The 20,395-nt window shown below is 44.6% G+C and overlaps 1 non-coding gene across 1 annotated transcript; it reads right to left on the reverse strand.

The window, feature by feature from the left end:
* Positions 1–19,628: 19,628 nt before the first annotated feature.
* On the reverse strand, positions 19,629–19,701 carry trnam-cau (transfer RNA methionine (anticodon CAU)). The gene has a single exon. It is a non-coding gene; the product is annotated as a tRNA-Met (tRNA).
* Positions 19,702–20,395: the final 694 nt, after the last annotated feature.

Below are 20,395 nucleotides of genomic sequence, written 5' to 3' on the forward strand. Positions count from 1 at the left end.
CAACAACAACAACAATATGTAAAAGACATTTGGGCAGGTACAGAGAGAGGAGAACGTTTGAAGGGATTTGTGTCAAATGCAGGGAAACGTGAATCATTCAGGGACTCTGTTCAGCATGGACTAGTTGGATCGAAGGAACCGTTTCCGTGCTGAATGACCCTGTCTCCTGTTAATGGAGGAGGAGACTACCGAGATAAGGTATGATTTAGAGATGCCGGTGTTGGACTGGGGTGTACAAAGTTAAAAATCACACAACACCTGGTTATAGTCCAACAGGTTTAATTGGAAGCACACTAGCTTTCGCAGCGACGCTCCTTCATCAGGTGACTATGAAGGAGTCGCTCCGAAAGCTAGTGTGCTTCCAATTATACCTGTTGGACTATAAACTGGTGTTGTGTGATTTTTAAAGAGATAAAGCATGGTATAGACACTGAAACAAGTTACAGCGATAGGGATGGTAGTCTGGAATGCAGTATATTTCAAATATGTGTAGGGACTATCGGGAAGGGAGGAGGTTATAGGGAATGAAACTGTTATAGTAGTTACAAACTATTGAAGATACCTGTCCACAAGACATGCCACAGATACAGTGTTGCAGAGTAGTGAGTCTTAGTACAACAGAACTTACAGTCGGAGTGGTGATTTAGCCTTGGGTGTGTCTGTACTCAGCTCCCCCTCCAACACTGTATCTATATCATGTCTTGTTAGCCGATGTTTGGAGCCCTCGTTAAGGGCTGGAAGTTACAGACATTGTGAGCTGTAGGTGCTGGGCAAGATGACACACACAATGATTTTTGTAGCGTTTTGGGGATAGTGGGCATAACTCTAATTGTCAGAGTTATTTTGGAAAGAGATAAGGGTAGTGCAGAAGTGAAGATTCCAAATTTCGGGAATCCCCCTAATCATTAGAATATCACTGTCACTGGGCATTATCACGATCATGATACAGCACCTGGCAAACACAGACTGGGAGCAACTATCTGCAGTTGGGCTCATATTCGGAAAAAGGAAGTATGTTTCAGTGATACGGTGAGAATTCAGGTCCGGTATGGTCCCCGATGATTGAATGTCAAAGGCAGTAACTCCAGCGAATACTGATCAAGCGATGTTGTGATCCTGATAAAGAAAGTACACTGTGATGAAAACAGGAGAAGCCCTTTAAATTATAGAACATGCAATGGGGTCCTTCAAATTGAGGGTCAAAGAATGGACATGAAATATCCTTGGCAGATACTGTTAAGGGAAGGCCACGAGGTATTTTATCAGTATAGTTAGAGAGTTGCGCCTGTTAGAAACCAAAGGAACAATCTGTACATGGAGCCAGAGGACGTAGGTGAGGTCTTCAATGAATACCTCCTGTCCTTATTCACACAGGGGAAAGGCATTGTAGCTAGACATTTCAGTCGTGGATGGTGAGGTTCTCGAACATGTGACGACCAATAAGGAGGAGCTATTAAACGCTTTGACAAGCATAAAGGTGGATAAACCCCCAGTACCCAATGAAATATATCCTGGGCTGCTATAGGAAGTAAGGGAGGATATTGCTGGGGCCCTGGTGGGTACTTTGGCTGGTCACAGGTGAAGTGCCGAATGACTGGAGGATAATTAATCTGTTTCCTTAGTTCAAGAAGGGCACCAGGGATAGGCCAGGTAATTACAGAGCAGATAGTCTGACAGCAGAGGGAGGGAAATTATTGGAAAATATTCTGAGGATGGATCAACACTTACAAAGGCAAAGGTCAACTTGGCTGCGTCATCACGGATTTGGTAGAGGAAGATACCGCCACAGAATTCAGTTGTGTTTTTTGAATTGGTCTCTCAAAATATTGAGGAAGGCAGTGCAGATTATGTGGTTTAGATGCACTTGAATAAGGCCTTTGACATGGTCCCAAGTGGAAGGCTGATCCAAAAGGGAACAGCCCATGGGATTCAAGGCAAGTTGGTAATTTGGATACAAAATTGGGGTATAAACTTCTTCGTGTTTGAAATTCTTTCACCAGCGGGTGTACCACAGGGGTATGTGCAGGGACCATTGCTGGTTATTCTGTGGAATAATAACTCAGATATGAAAGCAGAAGGCATCATTAGTCGGTTTGCCGATGACATGGAAGGTGAGGGTGTTGTTCACAGTGAGGGGGATGGTCTCTCGCGACAGTGTGATGACGATCAGATGATAATCTGAGCAGAGTTTAGTTCTGATCAATGTAAGGTCATACCCTGTGGGAGGTATGATAAGCGAAGGGCAGACATAATGAATGTGCGAACCTTGTGGAGGACTGAGGAACACTTGGACCTAAGTGGACAGGTGCCTAGATCCCTGAAGGTGTCAACACAGGGAGACAGGGTGGGAAAGGCACCTGAACTGGGAGCGGGAGGGGGACCCATACCCTGGTTGGGTGAATTGCTTGAGAGGATATAAACTTAACTGACAGGGTGTTGGACTTTAAACAGCCGTAAAGCCAGAAAGAAGATTGAGGCCAGTGCACAATTTAAAGAGAGAATATTCAACAGGCAAGGCAGGCAAGAACATCGCATGGAATGTGGAAAAACTGATGATTTATTTCAATGAAAGAGGCCCGACAGATGAACTCGGGGCATGGATTGAAACATGGGACTGGGATATTATAGTTATGACAGAAACACAGCTGAGGGAGGGGCAGGACTGGCTACTCAATGTTCCAAGGTAGAGATACTACAGGAAGCATCGAAGGGGAGGAAAGAGAGGACGTGTGGTGGTGGGTTTTGATTGCATGAATCATCCCAGCAGTACTTAGAGTGGATATTCCTGTCGGATCACCCAGTGAAGCTATGTTAATGAAACTGAGAAATGAGAATGGGTTATCAGTCTGACATGATTGTTCCACTAACCCCGAATAATCCGTGGCAGACTGAGGAACAAGTATGTCGGGAGATCTCAAATATTAATCATAATAATAGGGCTGTTATGATTGGGGTTTTTATATTTTCCAAACTGAGACTATGACTGCCAGTGTTCAGTGTTTGCAAGGGAGGAATTTGGTAATTGTGTTCCAGAAACTCCCAATCAATGTGTAAATGGCCTGAAAAGAGAAAGGGGCAAAACCTGACCCCCCTTTGGAAACAAGGTAGGAAAAGGGACTGAGGTATTAGTGGGAAAGCATTTTGCCAAAGTGACCACAGTTCTATTAGTTTGAAAACAGCGATGGAAAAGGACAGGCCTGGTCCACAAGTTCAAGTTACAAAATGGGGCCTGACCAATATTGATTATATTAGCCAGGAACTTTCAAAATGTGATTGGGGAGTCTCTTTGCAGGGAAAGCGAAGTCTGGCAAGTGAGAATATATTAAAAGTGAGATAAATTGAGCGATCACCACCAGCATGTTCCTGTTTGTGTGCAGGTCAATGCTGACAACATTAGCAAACACTGGCTGTCTACTGAGGGTCTGGTCAAGGAAAAGGGAGCACATGTCAGGTATCACCAGCTGGATCAAGGGAACCTCTGAGGATCACAGGGACTGTAGGAATACAATTTGGGTGGAAATCAGGATTGCACAAAGGGGACATGAAATAGCCTTGGCAGAGAATGATAAGGAGAATCCAAAAGTGATTGTATAAATATATTGAGCAAAAGAGTAACTCGAGACAAAGTAGCAATGACACCATTGATGTGTGGAACCATATGATATGGCTAAGACCTTAAACACATTTTTTACTCCAGAACTTACTGTGGACAACTACTGGGGAACTCAGGGAACAAGAGTAATATGTTAGACCACATTTTGAGTTTTCTGCATTCAAGTATCCCCGCTTTCGGAAGGATGTTGTGAAATTTGAAAGTGCTCAGAAAAGATTTACAAGATGTTGCCAGGATTGTTGCTGAATAAGCTGGGGCTATTTTCCCTGAGCACCGGAGACTGAGTGGTGACCTGACAGAGGTTTATATAAACATGAGGGGGATGGATTTTGTCAACATTCAAGGTCTTTTCTCGGGGTTGGAGAGTCCAAAACTAGAGTGCACAGGTTTAATGTTAAAGGGGAAAGGTTTAAAAGGGACTGAAGGGTCAGTTTTTTATGCACACGGTGATGTGTGTATGGAATGAGCTGAGAGAGAAAGTAACAGATACTGATACTATGACAACATTTAAAAGATATATGGACGGGTATATGAATAATAAGGGCTTAGAGGTACATGGGCCAAATGCTGGTAAATGGGTTGGATTTATTTACGTCTTCTGGTCAGCATGGACGAGTTTAACCGAAGGGTCTGTTTCCATGCTGTACATCTCTATGACTTTAATAGAGTGCATGTTATAGAAGAGGTGGTACTGGAGGTTTTAAGACACAAAGGTATGGAAAGCCCCAGGACCTGATTAAGTGTATCACAGGACATTGTGCGATGCTAGGGAAGAAATTGTGGAGCCCCGAGCAAAGGTATTTGTACCATTGACAGCCATGTGTGATGTGCTGGAAAGGCTGGAGGGTGGCATAGTGGACAGTGAAGGAGGTTTTTTGAGATTACAAAGTGATCTTGATGAGTGAATGGGCGGAAAAACTGTAGATGAAATTCAATCTGAACAAATGCAAGGTAATGCACTTGGTAAAACAAACAAGGGTAGAGCTTATACAATTAATGTTCTGGCCTCGGTTAGTGTTTTAGAGCAGAGCGACCTCCAGGTTCAGGTACATAATTCTTGAAGTTTGCATCACAGTATGGGTAAGACAGTGCTTGGCATGTCTGACTATTGCTCAGTCCATTGAATGGAGGATTTGGGACGTTATGTTGAGATTGCGCAGACATTGGTGAGGCGTGTTCTGCAATACTCTGTCCAGTTCTGGTCGCCCAGTTATAGGAAGGATATTATTAAGCTGCAGGGGTTCAGAAGAGATTTACCAGGACGTTGCTGGACATGGAAGGCTTGAGTCCTGAAAAAGGGCTGGATAGGCTGAGTCTTTTTTCACGAGCCTGGAGGTTGAGACATGATGTTATAAAAGGGTTTTTTTTTTAAAAAAAAAAGAGGTATATAGATCGATTTAGTGGTAGTTGCCTTTTCCGCAGGATGGGGGATTCTCAAGAGGAGGGACCACGTTTTTTAGGTTTGAAGAGAGAGATGTTCAAAAAAAAAGACATGGGGGCAAATTGTTACACAGAGGGTGTTTTGATTGTGGAGTGAACTTCCTGAGGAAGGGGTGGATGTGGGTAAAATTACAATGGTTATAAGACAGAGATACTAAATGAGTATTTTGCATCAGGTTTTACTGTGGAAAATGATATGGAAGATATAGAATGTAGGGAAATAGATGGTGACACCTTGCAAAATGTCCATATTACAGAGGAGCAAGTGTTGGATGTCTTGAAATGCATAAAGGGGGGTACATTCCCAGGACCTGATCAGGTGTACCCACGAACTCTGTGGGAAGGTAGAGATGTGATTGCTGGGCCTCTTGCTGAGATATTTGTGTCATCGATAGTCACAGGTGAGGTGGCGGAAGACTGGAGATTGGCTAATGTGGTGCAAATGTTTACGAAGGGTGGTAAAGACAAGCCAGGGAATTATAGGCCAGTGAGCTTGACGTCGGTGGTGGGAAAGTCGTTGGAGGGGATCCTGAGGGACAGTATGTACATGTATTTGGAAAGGCGAGGACTGATTAGGGATATTCAACATTGCTTTGTGAGTGGGAAATCATGTCTCGCAAACTTGATTGAGTTTTTTGAAGAAGTAACAAAGAGGATTGATGAGAGCTGAGCAGTAGATGCGAACTATATGGACTTCAGTAAGGCATTCGACAAGTTTCCCTATGGGAGACTGACTTGCAAGGTTCGATTTCACGGAATACAGGAAGAACTAACTATTTGGATACAGAACTGGCTCAAAGGTAGAAGATAGAGGGTGGTGGTGGAGGGTTGCTTATCAGACTGGAGACCTGTGACCAGTGGAGTGCCACAAGGATTGGGCCTAAGAATGGTGAATCGCCAAGGGAGTCCAAAACTCGAGGGTACAAATGGGAGGTGAGAGAGCAAAGATTTAAAGAGGGAGCTGAGGGGCAACATTATCCACAGAGGATGGTTCACAGACAGAACGGACTGCCAGAGGCACATGGGAGATACAAGAACAATGACAACATGGAAACCACTTTTGGGCAGGTACATGGAGAGGAGAAGGTTTGAAGAGCTAAGGGCCAAATGCAGGCAAATGAGACTCATTCAGTATATGAAACATGGGCAGCATTGATGAGTTGGACACAGGTTCTGTTTATGCGCAGTATCACTCTGTATCCAGCTAAAGAGGATTACAGTTCCGAGATAAAGCATGTTGTCGATGCTGAAGCAAGATACAGCGATAGGGATGGTAATCTGGAATGCAGTCCGTTTCAAATATGTGGATGGACTATCGGGAAGGGAGGAGGTTAAAGGGACAGGAACTGTTATAGGAGTTAAAAATGACTGAAGACACGTGCACAAGCCATGCCATAGGTACAGAGTTGCAGAATAATGAGTCTTAGTACAGTGATGGAGGGAGAACACAGAACAGAAAGATCCCAGGCAGAATTCCCAACCTCTCATCAGAGGCCTGCTTTCCCCTCTGTTGTCCTGATGTTCACTAAGACAGCGCAGGCCTGGTTTGATAACTATGAATTCCCCATGCTGTCCCAGCGCAATGTGAGTTATGTAGACGTGGTGTTTGAGCCAGGGGTGTGTCTGTACTGTACTGTGCTCCCCCTCCAGCACTGCATCTATGTCATGTCTTGTTAGCAATGTAAGGAGGCCTTTCATTGCTCTCTGCTCTGTGCACTGAGTGATCTTACCTCACTGCAGGATTTATTGAAGGCTCCACATCTCCCTGTCTTTTGTCTCTCTGGCTGACCAATCATCCTCAATGAGGTGTTGGACGACACACCCAGCAATTGGTAAATCTATTGAGTCAGGAACTTCGTAAGTGCCTACAGGAGACAGAGAAATAGACAGAATGGAAAATTAGGCGGATGCAGTGAGGGTTACACATGGAGAATGGAAATGAGCCCCACAGAGATCTGTAAAATCCCACTCCATCCCTGGCCTGTGCTGTTGCATCTCTCTGGAGTGGAGAATTCTGTTGGCTCAGGATATGGAGTAACTGCAAGAGTGGAGGCACTGACCAAGGCAGCAATTAGACCCACACTGTGAGGGATATCACATGGAGAGAGACTGAGTGATATCACTAGAGTGCTGGAAGACCTCAGGATCACACAGTCATGTTGGAAGAATGGGTTTAGCTTCATGATGCCCTGGTATCAGTGCTCAGGGATGAGCAACCAGTGAGCAGGCGAAGTGATGGCCGAGTGGTATTATTGCTAGAGCATGTATCCAAAACCTCAGCTAATGTTCAGGGGAAGTGGGTTTGAATCCCGCCATCAGAATTGGTGGAATTTGAAGTCAATAATTTTAAAAATAGTAATTAACAATCCATAAATAATTTGAAACCATTGCTGATCTACAAAAAACCCAAACACTTGTCCTTCAGATAAGGATATCTGCTCATCCACACGACGTGGTCTGCACGACATACTCACAGCAAAATGTTTGCCTCTCAATTACCCTCTGAAATGGCCGAGCAAGTTACTCAGCTCGAAGGCAGCGAGAGCTGGGCAAGAAAGGTTGGTCAGCCAGAGACACCCACATCCCCTACCTGATTTAAAAAAATAATCCATTAGGATGGTCCCACCGGAACTGCTGGGACCAATGTCCTGGCCAATCATGTCGTCGGTTAATGGACAGGGCTTTCAACTAACAGAGAGGATGCAGGAACAGGGTCCAGGTGAAAGGAGCTTTCCAAATCCAAATGGAAAAGGTGAAGTATGGGAGCAGCATGGGAATGTGGCTGAAGACAAGCAGAAAGGAACAGGAAGGGACAGAGTTTAACTAAGACTGTGCATCAGGGAATCGGTGTGTGACAGGAAATTGTGGGAAAGAGTAAATTATGTTTTTTTTTGGAATGGATAATGTCTCATCAATAAGGTAGATTGATTTGTGACACAGAGATAAAAGAGATTTAGACACCAGGGTGACGTAGTTACAGGGCGAACAAAAGGTGGAACATAAATATTCAATGGATCACAACCTTGTGGAAACTCAGGCAAAATGGGTAACGCTAACAATAATGGATAAGAAAGGCATTACAGAGAAAGCATTTGGCCTCAGATCATGAAGTAGAGTGAGTCTGAATGTAAATTCTGGCCACTACTTGCAAAGGACACAAGCAGCAGAACAGTTTTAGACCACCGAACAGCATTTCATTGCTCATCACTGCATGAAGCAGGAAGCCATTAGAATTTTTTAACAAACACATTGTGATAATTTTGGGAAACTTCAATATTCACATAATCTGGGGCAGTCACACTGACAGTGATATTGGAAGAGGAGTTCAGAGAATTTTTTTTCAGTATTTCTTTGAATAATAAATTGTGCAACTGGCTAGGGATGTAACTATCTCAGAGCCACCGTTGTGTGATGAAACTCAGTGAATGCGTAATGTCACCTGGAGAGATCTTCAAGGAAATTGTGATAAAGTTCAGCTTAAAGAAATATAAAGTTTTAAAGTGAATCACAGAAAGGACAAGCTACAACTAGAAACAAAAACAGTCAATTACATGGGATGAGAGGAGAACTGACCAAGGTAAAGAGGCGAAACAAACTGAAATGTGTGCCTGTAAATGAACAGTGGAAACCATTTGAAGGAACAGTGTAAATCACTCAACAAAAGAACATTCCATTGAAACAGACAAAACCTCAGCAAGAAATTCCCAGCGGCCCCTCTCTCAGGACAAAATGTATCATGTTAGATTAGGAGACTTAGAAGATCACCAAAAATACTTAAAATCCTGAAGTGAGAGAGTGTTTTAGGAGTAAGTTTTAAAGGTATTGCAAAGGGTCTGCTATCAGGAGGAGGGCAGTGGGAAGGGGAATCATTGTCAGGGTTTAATGTCGCAAAAGGAACAGGGAGAGGTGAAGGTGCTGGAGGTGGTGAGAGTGTTACAGAGAGTGGTCAGGGCCTGAACGGTGTTACAAAGCCAGTACGGATTGCTGCAGCTGGAGGGGTTTGCAGAGGTAGGGAGGGACATATGTATTTTAATTTATTCATTCATGGGATGTGGGTATCACTGCTAATTACCCAGAGGACAGCTCAGAGTCAGCCATATTGCTGTGGGTCTGGAGTCACATGTTAGCCAGGCAAGGTTCGAATGTCAGATGTTCGACACAAAAGGAGGTCAGTGAACCAGATGAGTTCTTCCCACTGATCAACAATGCTTTTATGGTGGCCTGACCAATGTCCACCACGACATGACATCCCAACTCCTACTCTCAATGCTCTGCCCAATGAAGGTGACCATCCCAAACGCCTACTTCACCAGCCTGTCTGCGTGTGGCACCACTTTCAAAGAACTGTGTACCTGCATCACTGGGTCTCTAACTGACAACACTACCCAAGGCCCGAACATTAACTGTACAAGTTCCACCCTGGCTTGTTTCACCCAAATGGCACACTTCCCATTTATCTAATTAAACTCTATCTGCTATTCTTCAGCCCACTATCCCAGCAGTACTGTTCATCCTGTTATATCACAGATAACCTTCATCACTGTCCAGTTTACCACCAATTTCAGTGTCACCCAAAAAACTTACTTAACTTACTTAACAATATTCCCATCCAAATCATTTATCAAAATGACAAGCAACAGGGGACCCACTCCACCGCTGGTCACAAGTCTCCAGTCAGAAAAAAAACATGTCTCCCATCACCCTCTGTCTCCGACCATCAGGCCTAATTTAATGTCCAGTTGACTAGCTCCTCCTGAATGCCATAACCTTATTACCCAGTTTACCATATGTCACATAGAACACAGAACAGTACAGAACAAGACCGTTCGGCCATGATGACATGCCAATCTTTTATCTGACGGTAAGATTTAAAAAAAGTGGCAGATAGAGTATAATTCAGATAAATGTAAGGTGCTGCATTTTGGGCAAGCAAATCTTAGCAGGACTTATACACTGAATGGTTAGGAACGAGGGAGTGTTGCTGAACAAAGAGACGTTGGAGTGCAGGTTCATAGCACCTTGAAAGTGGAGTCGCAGGTAGATAGGATAGTGAAGAAGGCGTTTGGTATGTGTTCGTTTTTTGGTCTGAGTATTGAGTGCAGGAGTTGGGAGGTCATGTTGCGACTGTACAACACATTGGTTAGACTACTGTTGTAATATTGCGTGCAATTTTGGTCTCCTTACTATCAGAAAGATGTTGGGAAACTTGAAGGGGTTCAGAGAAGATTTACAAGGATGTCGCCAGGGTTGGAGGATTTGAGCCACAGGGAGAGGCTGAACAGGCTGGGGCTGCTTTCCCTGCAGCGTTGGAGGCTGAGGGGTGACCTTATAGAGGTTTCCAAAATTATGAAGGGCATGGATAGGGTAAATAGACAAAGTCTTTTACCTGGGGTTGGGAAGTCCAAAACTAGAGGGCATAGGTTTAGGATGAGAGGGGAAAGATATAAAAGAGACCTAAAGGGCAACTTTTTCATGCAGAGGGTGGTACGTGTATGGAATGAGGTGCCAGAGGAAGTGGTGGAGGCTGGTTACAATTGCAACATTTAAGATGTATTTGGATGGCTATATGAATAGGGAGAGTTTGGAGGGACATGGACCACGTGCTGGCAGGTGGGACTAGATTGGGTTGCGATATCTGGTCGGCATTGACGGGTTGGACTGAAGTGTCTGTTTCCATGCTGTACATCTCTATGACTCTAACTTCCATACCCTTCATTTTATTATCATCCATGTGCCTATCCAGAAGTATATTAAATGTCCCTAATGCATCTAATTTTACTGCCCACGCTGGCAGTGCATTCCACTCAGCCACCACTCTGTTTGTAACCAAACTAGCTCTGAAATCTCCCCTTAACCATCCGTTAATCACCGGAAAATTATAAACCCTTGTAATAGCTATTTATGTCAGGGAAAAAACCTCTCTCTATTCACTCTAACTATGCCTCTCATCACCTTGTTCACCTCTGCCAAGTCACCCCTCACCCTTCTTCATTCCAATGAGAAAAGCCTTAGCTCCCTCTATCTTTATTCATAAGACATGCCCTCCATTACAGGCAGCATCCTGGTAAATCTCCTCTTTACCCTCTCTAAAGCTTCCAAATCCTTCCTGTAATGAGGGGATCCAAACTGAACACAATATTCCAAGTGGGGTCCAACCAGGGCTCTACAGAGCTGAAGCATAACCTCAAAGATTTAAAACTCAATCCCCAAACTCATGAAATCCCACACAATATATTCCTTCGTAACAAGCCGATCAGCTCGGGTGGCAACTTTGAGGGATCTAGGGACTTGGAACTCAAGATCCTTCTGTTCCTCCACACTGCAAAGGATCCTGCCTTTAACCCTGCATTCTGCATTCAATCTTTCAAAATGAATGACTTCACGCTTTTCCAGATTGAAATCCATCTGCCACTTCTCAGCTCAGCTCTGCATCCTGTCAATGTTCCGTTGCAACCTACAACAGCCCTCCACACTATCAACCACTCCACCGACCTTTGTGTCATTGGCAAATTTTCTAACCCACTCTTCCACTCACACATCCAAGTCATTCATAAATTCACAAAGTGCAGAGGTCCTGTAACCACTCCCTGAAGAAAAAAACTGGTCACTAAGCTCCAGGATGAATGCTTTCCATCCATCATCACTCTCTGTCTTCTTTGGGCCAGTAATCCTGTATCCAGACAGACAGGTCTCCCTGTACCCCATGCCTCCGTACTTTCTTAATGAGCCATAAAGATGTACTGTCACATTCTCAAAAGATTCAATAAGATTTTTAAGGCATGGCCTGCCCCTTACAAAACCATGCTACTATCTCTAATCAAACAATGGTTTCCCAAGGAATAATAAATCCTGTCTCCCAGAGTCCTCTCCAAAAATCTGCACACCACAGACATAAGACTGACAGGTGTGCAATTCCCAGGGTTATCCCTATTCACTTTCCTGAACAAGGGAATAATATTTTCCTGCCTCCAATCATCTGGTCTGACTCCAGTGGACAGTGAGGGTGCAAAGGTCATCACCAGGTGCGCAGCAATCCATTGCCTCGCTTGGTGAAGTAACTTCGGACGCATGCAGTCTGGTTCAGCGACTTATCGATCCTTATCTTTGACAAAATTCTCAGCACGTTCTCCTTCTTAACATCCGCCTGTTCACGTACAGCAGCCTGTTTCACGCTGTCCTCACAAACGACAGGACCCTTCTCAGCCGTGAATACTGAGGCATAGTATTCATTAAGAACCTCCCCTACCTCCTGTGACTCCAAGCACAAGTTCCTTCCACTATCCCAGATTGGCCTTATCCTCACTCGGACCATCCTCTTGTTCGTCGAGAATGTGGAGAATGCCTCACGGTTTTCCTTAATCCTTCCCAACAAAGCATTTTCATGCCCCCTTCTAGTTGCCCTAATTCCATTCCTCAGTTCCTTCCTGGTACCTTCAGAGAATCCCTACAGTGTGGAAACGGGCTATTTGACCCAACACCTCCATATCAACCCTCCAAACAGTATCCAACCCAGCCCCATTCCCCCACCCGATTACTCTCCATTTGTCCTGACTAATGCACCAAACCTACACATCCCTGAACACTGTGGGTAATTTAGCATGGCTGAGTCACCAAACTGGCACATCTTTGGGCTGTGACGGGAAACCGGAGCATCTGGAGGAAACCCACAGTGAGAATGCGCAAACTCCACACAGACCGTCGCCTGAGGCTGTAATCGAAATGGAGTCCGTGGTGCTTTGAGGTAGCAGTACTAACCACTGAGACACCGTGCCACCCAATGCAAGTCTCTGGAGCCCTGCCTGATCCTTTCTTCCTCAACCTTAAGTAACCTTCCTTCTTCCTCTTGACTCGATGCTAAAGTCAATATGGACAACGTTGACTGCTCTGCCTTCATCTAAGTTTGGCCAACCTAGAAGAGTCAATCCAGTTTGAGAAACATGGTTATCCACTCATAAAGCCATGCTGACCATCTCGAATCCGCCCTTGCCTTTGTAAATGTAAGGAGCTCCTTTCTCTCAGAATCTCCTCCAACAACTTCCACATCACTGGTCTAACTGGGCTGTAATTTCCTGGCTTTTTCCTGCACCCTGAAGCGAATGAACAGCACTAGCCAACCTCCAGTCTTCCAACATCTCACTGTATCTCTGTAAGGGACACTGCTATCTCTTCCCTAGCTTCCCTCAATATTCTAGGATCAACTTAATGAGCTACTGAAGATTGACCGATCTTTATTTTTTTTAAGATCCAGCACTTTCTCTTCTCTGGTGAGGATTCTTTCCAAGACATCACTATTTATTTCCCCATGTTCCCAAGCTTCCATGTCTTTCGCCACAGCAAATACTGACAAGACTATTTTGTCTCATATCTCACCCATCGCCTCTGGTTCCACGCATGGGTGACGTTATTGATCTTTAAGGGGCCCTATTCTCTACCAAGTTACTCTTTAGCCCTTATTGAAACTTGCGTAAAGGCTTCTGGTAATTCAAATACACATTATCCTCTCTACCACTATACCCCTCCTGCACTCTTACAATTCTGCCATTTATATTTACACCAACAAATTAAATCTAACAGGCTCAAAATCAAACTCTCTTTTATCAAATGTGTTTCTAAGTGGCCAGTTATTGTATATTGACATATCCTTTCTAACAATTCCAGTATGCTCCCGACTTACTGTCAGGCTAACACTGTTTGGTTTCAGATTGGCAGTTGAAAGGGTTGAGGGAGTTCTTGTTTATCAATCTGAAAAAGGTACCTCACAGGGCCAGCAGGTAATAGAGAAGGCAAATCAACTGCTGGCATTTATTACAGAGCGAATGGAGTCTAAAAACATGGAGGTCTAGCTAAAACTATACAAGGCACAAGTCAGACCACACCTCGAATATTATGAACAGTGTGAGTGCCCGAAGGAAAGGTATTTTCGAATTGGAGGCAGTCCAAAGAAGGTTTACTCGGCTGATCCTGGGAATGGAGGGATTTTCTAATGAGAAGAGGTGGAGTAGGTTGAGGTTGAACCTATTGAAGTTTAGATAATGAGAGAGAAATGGAATGAACCATCCAAGATTCTGATGGGGTCTGATCGGGCAGATGCTGGGAAGTTAGTAAATAGAACAGTAGAGCATAGCAACAGGCCCTTCGGCCCACCACGTCTGTGCTGTCTAATATACTATTCTAACTCATACCATCTGACTGCACATGGGTCCATATCCCTCTATTCTCTGCCTGTTCATGTTTCTGTCTAAATACCACTTCAAAACTTTACTCACATTTCTGCTTCTATGACTTCCCTCGGTAACATCCACTCATGTTAAAATAAAACTGGCTTCACACATCTCGTTTAAACTTCCTCTTTCTCACCTTAAAGCGATGCGCTCCAGTATTTGAAACTTACACATTGGAAAAGAGATTCTGACTGTCCACATTATCTATCCCTGTTCCAAATGTTATATTCCTGTATCTGGTCACCTGTCAGCCTCTAATACTCTCACAAAACTATCCAACTTTGTTAAACTTCCTCTTACCCCTAACACACCCTTAAAAAACCCCAACACAGGCAAAATGCTGATACACCCCTTTTGCACCCTGTCCAAAGCCTCTACCTCCTTCCTATTGTGTGGAGATGAGAACTGCACACAGTACTCCACATGTGACCAAACAAGCATTTTATACAATTACAACATCAGATGCAAATCACTATACTTAACCTTGTTACCGATGAAGTCCAGTGTTCCATTTGCTTCCTTCCCCATCTGAAACACGTCTGTTGCTATTTTCTGGGAGTTACTGACTTGCACCAAGATCCTTCTGTATATCAATATCCCTCGGTATGCTAACTTTCTACTTGAATTTGACATCATCTCACACTTCTCCAGATTAAACTCAATTTGCCATTTCTGTCTATCTTTCCAACTGTTCTGTAACCTCCTGCAGATTTTAATGAATCAGGGAAACAAAGGTTTTGAGGAAAAGGCAGGAAAGTAGAGTTGAACAGTATCAGATCAGGCATGATCTTACTGAAGGACAGAGCACATTCAATGAGCCAAATGGCCTCATTCTCCTACATCTCATAGTCTAAACACAAACTCAATATGTCCTGCATAATATTATGGGTGTCTGCTCACAAAACGCCTTTATAATGGGATTATTGTATATTTATTAGTACACAGCATTTGATCTACAAATATGATATGACGTTATAGAAAACCATCTCACATACAATCCAGGATTCTATCCATTGCAGCACTGATAGTCAGGGCCATGGAGAATGCCAGGTTTCTGGGTTGGAGACAGTTACACAAATGGGGAGGGTTGCACAAACTGAAAGAGGTTCCTGTGGTCGCGAGATGTCGGGAATGAGGATGAAATTTAACAAGATAAAGATCAAAGAATTGGAGAAGGATAAGGAGATTACAAATTTTTCACAGCTAAGGAAGGTTTGTAGGAGCTGGAGAAGATTATATAGGTAGGGACCGATGGAGAGGTTAAAGACAAATACATTGACATGGAGGTGGTATTGGTGGGAGGAGTTTACAGGGATAGACAGGACTGTCAGGGTTTACAGGGATGAAGGAATTTAATATCTACTGGGTAAGGTTAGGAATTAGTGCGTTAGGGATTGGAGAACCTGACAGAGACAAAAACAGAGGTGTAGTGTGGACGAGAGGAGATTTTAAACAGAGGAAGAATTATCGGGACTGGAGGATATTACAGAGATCACGAATACAGCATGGGTCAGGATTGATGCCTGCGATCCCCTGTGTTGTCGCATCGAGGACCAGTACAGCAAAGGTGAAGGCAGGACCCTCACAAGATGGTTGGAGTGAAGCTTAGAATGTTGCTGTTCCTTGCCCAGCTCTGTATCTATGTTCTGTCTTCCAGGTCTGAATATAGAAGTCTACTACCTCCACCCTGCGCTGTTCACTGTGAGTGATCTTACCGGCTGCAGGATTTACTGAAGGCTCCAGATCTTCCTCTCCATCTCTCTCTGGCTGACCAAGCATCTTCAATGAGGTGATGGATGAGACAGGAGTTAGGATCATCCTGATTACCTGCATGAGAAAGAAATAGACAGAATGGGAAATTAGACTGATGCAATGAGGATAACTCATGAAGAGTGGCACTGAGTCCAGCAGAGATCTTGAAAGTCTCCATCCCTTGCCTATGATGCTGCGTCTCTCTGGAGTGGAGAATTCTGTTGACTCAGGATCTCAGACCATCTGTAAGAGGGAGAAACACTGACAGAGGCAGCAAATAGACTGACACAGCGAGGGATACCATATGGAGAGGTACTGAGTGATGTCACATTATTAGACACTGCATTAACAGGGAATTATTGGAATTTGTAACAAAGGCACTGGGATAATTGTGAGGGGATTCAAACTTCCTATCTCGTCATCTCATTGGCGGTGGGTCACAGACGAGGCTGACTCTCTCCCACTCTCGGGGGTGGGCTGGGGCGCGGTCTGGAGTTGGCTGTACAGACCAATGTGGCCTTCCACACTTCCACAGACTCTGTTACACTTGGGGCAGAAGGTGGCTATGGGAAGGGTGTGGGTGTGGCATTGGTGTGGTCATGCGCTCCTTGTGCTGTTTTCTCCTGGATTCCCATTTTCCCCACAGAAAGTCTCGAGGTACTCAACAGCTTCCAAATGCTCCTCCTCCCACTTCGGACGATCTTGGCCCAGGACTTACCAGATTTGATTAAGAGATGAAAAAAACTATCAATTCTGAAGAAGCCAACATTTAGAAATGTGGACGCATTTGTTAAAGAGACCGCCAGGGATTGGAGGAGTGCGGTCGGAAGAGGAAACGTTGCCAGCGTTTAATCAGATGATCAGAACAGGGAGAGGTGAAGGTGCTGGAGGTGGTGAGGGTGTTACAGAGAGGGGCAAAGGCCTGAACAATATTACACAGCGAGGACGGATTGCTGCAACGAGAGCTGTTTGCAGAGGTAGGGATGGACAACTGTATTTTCATTGATTCATTCATGGCCTGAGGCTGTCAGCGGATGGACCAGCCTACATTGCCCTACTGCGAATTGCCTAGAGGCAGCTCAGAGTCAGCGATATTGCTGTGAGACTGGAGTCACATGTGAGCCAGACCAGGTAAGAATGTCAGATGTCCCTCTCTAATGGACATACGTGAACAAGTTGATTTTTTCCAGATAATCAACAATGCTTATACGGTGGCCTCACTAATATCCTGTACAGATATACCATGACATCCCAACTCCTACTCTCAATGCTATACCCATTGAAGCGTAACCATCCCAAACGCCGGATCACAACTAACAACAGGGCAATTCCAAACTACTCTTTCAAACATACTGCAGCCTTAGTGCACCACCACTTCCCAGACAATGCTGAAAAGAGAGAAAGAAAGAACATAATAAGAATGGGCCATAAAAAGTGAATTTCACCAATCACAGTGTCGATTAGATTACCTTTCCCTTCTGATGTCTCCAGGACGGAAATGAAGGAAATGGGAGAAATTCAATAACATATCACATCGAAATTCATTGGAACAATTTTCCCATTCGCCAGAAATCCAAATAACGACGAGTCGAGTCACCGCTCGACTTTGTTTCACAACAGCGATGAAATAACAGTCTCCATTCGGTTCCAGTAAAAGCTCAACTTGCCTGGAACAGCAGAGCTGTTTGCGATTTTCCACGCTGGAGGCGAACACGATCATGACAGAAGAGACACTTTGAATGATTTGGCACTATCCCACACCACAGTTAATTCTCCGGGAAGCAAACCCATTTTTCTTTTGTTTTCAACATCAATACAGTGGGGACCGAAACAGCATATTAACCAGCTGCGGAGTCGGAGCTGATGAGCAAAAATGGCAGTGGTGGGATTTGAACGAACGCCCTTTGCGAGACTGAAGCCTTCATCCAGCGCCTTAGACCGCTGGGCCACGCTACCTATCGGCCCCGCTTCCCCTTTTCTTGCATTTCCAATTGTGCTCCTGCATAACAACAGATGCAAAGTCACATGAAAAGGGTTCCATGTTCCCTCTCCGACTCGCACAGCTGCTGGGATGTGCCCGGCTGCAATGACAATTTCGCAGCAGATATTGATAGCCCATCAATCCAGACAAAAATCAATGGTAAGCTGAGTCTATCTTCTCAGACTCTTTTCAGCTACAAATGTATCTGTGAGTGCGTGAGAACATATGTTCGCTTATGATTAGGTCAAATTACCATGAGCTGCTTGACATTACTGCAATTTCGATTCTTGCTTTGCTAAATGATTTCACCCGTTTCTCGAAACAGGACACCTTTCACGTTTACAAGGAACATGAAACACACCGGACTACAGGGAAAATGCACAAAGCTGAGCAGGCCGTGTTCCACATCATACCGTGCAGCATAGTTTCAGTCACTGTCACTGTTTTGCAGAATAAGAGTCCCAAAGAATGTTCTCCACCCTAAAACCGGAGGTAGCATTACAATCCGAGAACGACACATCAATTTTGTGGATGCTCTGACCTCGGACCCAGTTCGAGATGCCACTTTCCTTGCCTTTTACCTTAACCGTGCAATTTGCTGCAGAGATGTTCACTCCTGGACATGAATTGGAAACCTGTGTGGAAATCGACGTGAAGCGACTCAATACATTTTGCTAAATTCCATGGTGCTTTATAGAAATGCAGTTTCTGTTCACCTCAATCTAAAAGGCATTTTCTGAACATAGTAACAGAAGTCAAAAGGTAATTACCTCACCCCACCCTCACTCCAGAAGAGGTGCTAACTGCCCTTGAGTGCTTTTTGTTCTGATGTGAAGAGCTCTCACGCCTGAGTCACCTTCACGTCTCTGGCTGCTGAGTGAATCACAAAGAAGGAGTTTCACCAGAGCTGCAACCGCCTCACTTCCCCACTCGCCCTCCCCGTGTACATTTTCCTGCTCGTCAGTGATTTAAAGAAAACCAAATGGATGCGATGTCATTCTGTAGCCTCTCTGTCGATTCCTCCGTTTCAGTTCCAACATGACTTAGATCTCGGGGCGGACCTTAACACTAGCGACGCTATGAAAGCACAAGTCCAAAGGTTCCTCTGAGAGTGTAATTTCTTTCATTGCTGTTGCTGGTTGAATGAGCCACTAACGTGCGACTTGCTCCAAAACATGATTCAGGACCTCTGGTGCCAATTCTCGCACGTTGAATAACGACAGACAGCTTCCAAATGAGGGCTTTCAGAGACGACTTTGGTCTACATTTGACAGACAGACAAGTTCAAGAATCCGTGGTGCGCTGTGACACCAGCGCATCAGCTTCTTCCCTGTCTTTGAACCGGGCCGCCTGCGCAAGGAATGCAAATGCGGTACTGCTTTTCGTGGAAGGATCAGAAGGCGGTAACTACACTCTCAAACAGAATGGCATATGATCAGAACCAGGTTGGAGAAAAACTTTACAAATCTTTGCACAGTAATTAAATGGAATTGCATTACATTACATTTCACTACGAGAGCAGATTTGTTCAAGCAAATTCGAAGGCAGGTTTGCAGATGGGAAAGCAAGCAAGAAAGCTCCGTTCTTGTCCATGTAAAAGGCAGCAGCTGAAGAACAAAGCCGTTTCTGCCCAGTTTCGATCTGGGGACCTTTTGCGTATGAGGCGAACGTGATGACCACTACACTACAGAAACAAGCCGGAGGTGCCCGACCTGCGGCTAAGTGCCATCCAGCACTGAAAGTTGAAGCCATTTTACGTTTCACCTTTCTGTTTCCAACAGCTCGTTGTTGTCCAGCGGAATTGACATCTTGAAAACGTAAAACAAAGACCCGTGAAATTGATGACAAAATATAGACAAAGATGTCGTCAATGTTTGGACCGCAGGGCGAGTTGGAATAGTTTGGGATGACTTTCCCTGCAGCGGAACGGCTGCGACATGATCGGATGGAAGGTTTGTAAACTGAGTATTTACGTGTTTTACCCAAGTTGGGGTGAGTTGAAAACTCGAGAGCATAGGTTTAAGGTGAGTAGTTTTAATTGACAAAGGACCTGAGGCACATTTCCCACACAGAAGGTTGTGCGTGTTTGGAATGAGCTACCAGAGGAAGTGGAGGAGGCTATTACACTCAGAAAATTGCAAAGGTAATCGGATGAGTTTCTGGATAGGATGGGTTTAGAGGGATTGGGGCCAAATGCTGGGGAACGGGACTTGTTTAATTTTGGCTATGTGATGAGCATGGACGAGATACAGCGAAGTATCTGTTTCCACGCGGTGTACCCCAATAACGTTGTGTTACTTACATCGGCTTAAAAGGATTACTTTTTAGCGGAGTTTGCCGTCGCAGTCTGTGGCACAATCATTTAGTCTGTTCGACTGCTCACGGGAA

The sequence above is a fragment of the Chiloscyllium plagiosum genome, unplaced genomic scaffold, assembly GCF_037043375.1.
Source record: "Chiloscyllium plagiosum isolate Xiang-an unplaced genomic scaffold, Cpla_swu_hap1 HiC_scaffold_42, whole genome shotgun sequence".
In the NCBI taxonomy this organism is placed as follows: Eukaryota; Metazoa; Chordata; class Chondrichthyes; order Orectolobiformes; family Hemiscylliidae; genus Chiloscyllium; species Chiloscyllium plagiosum.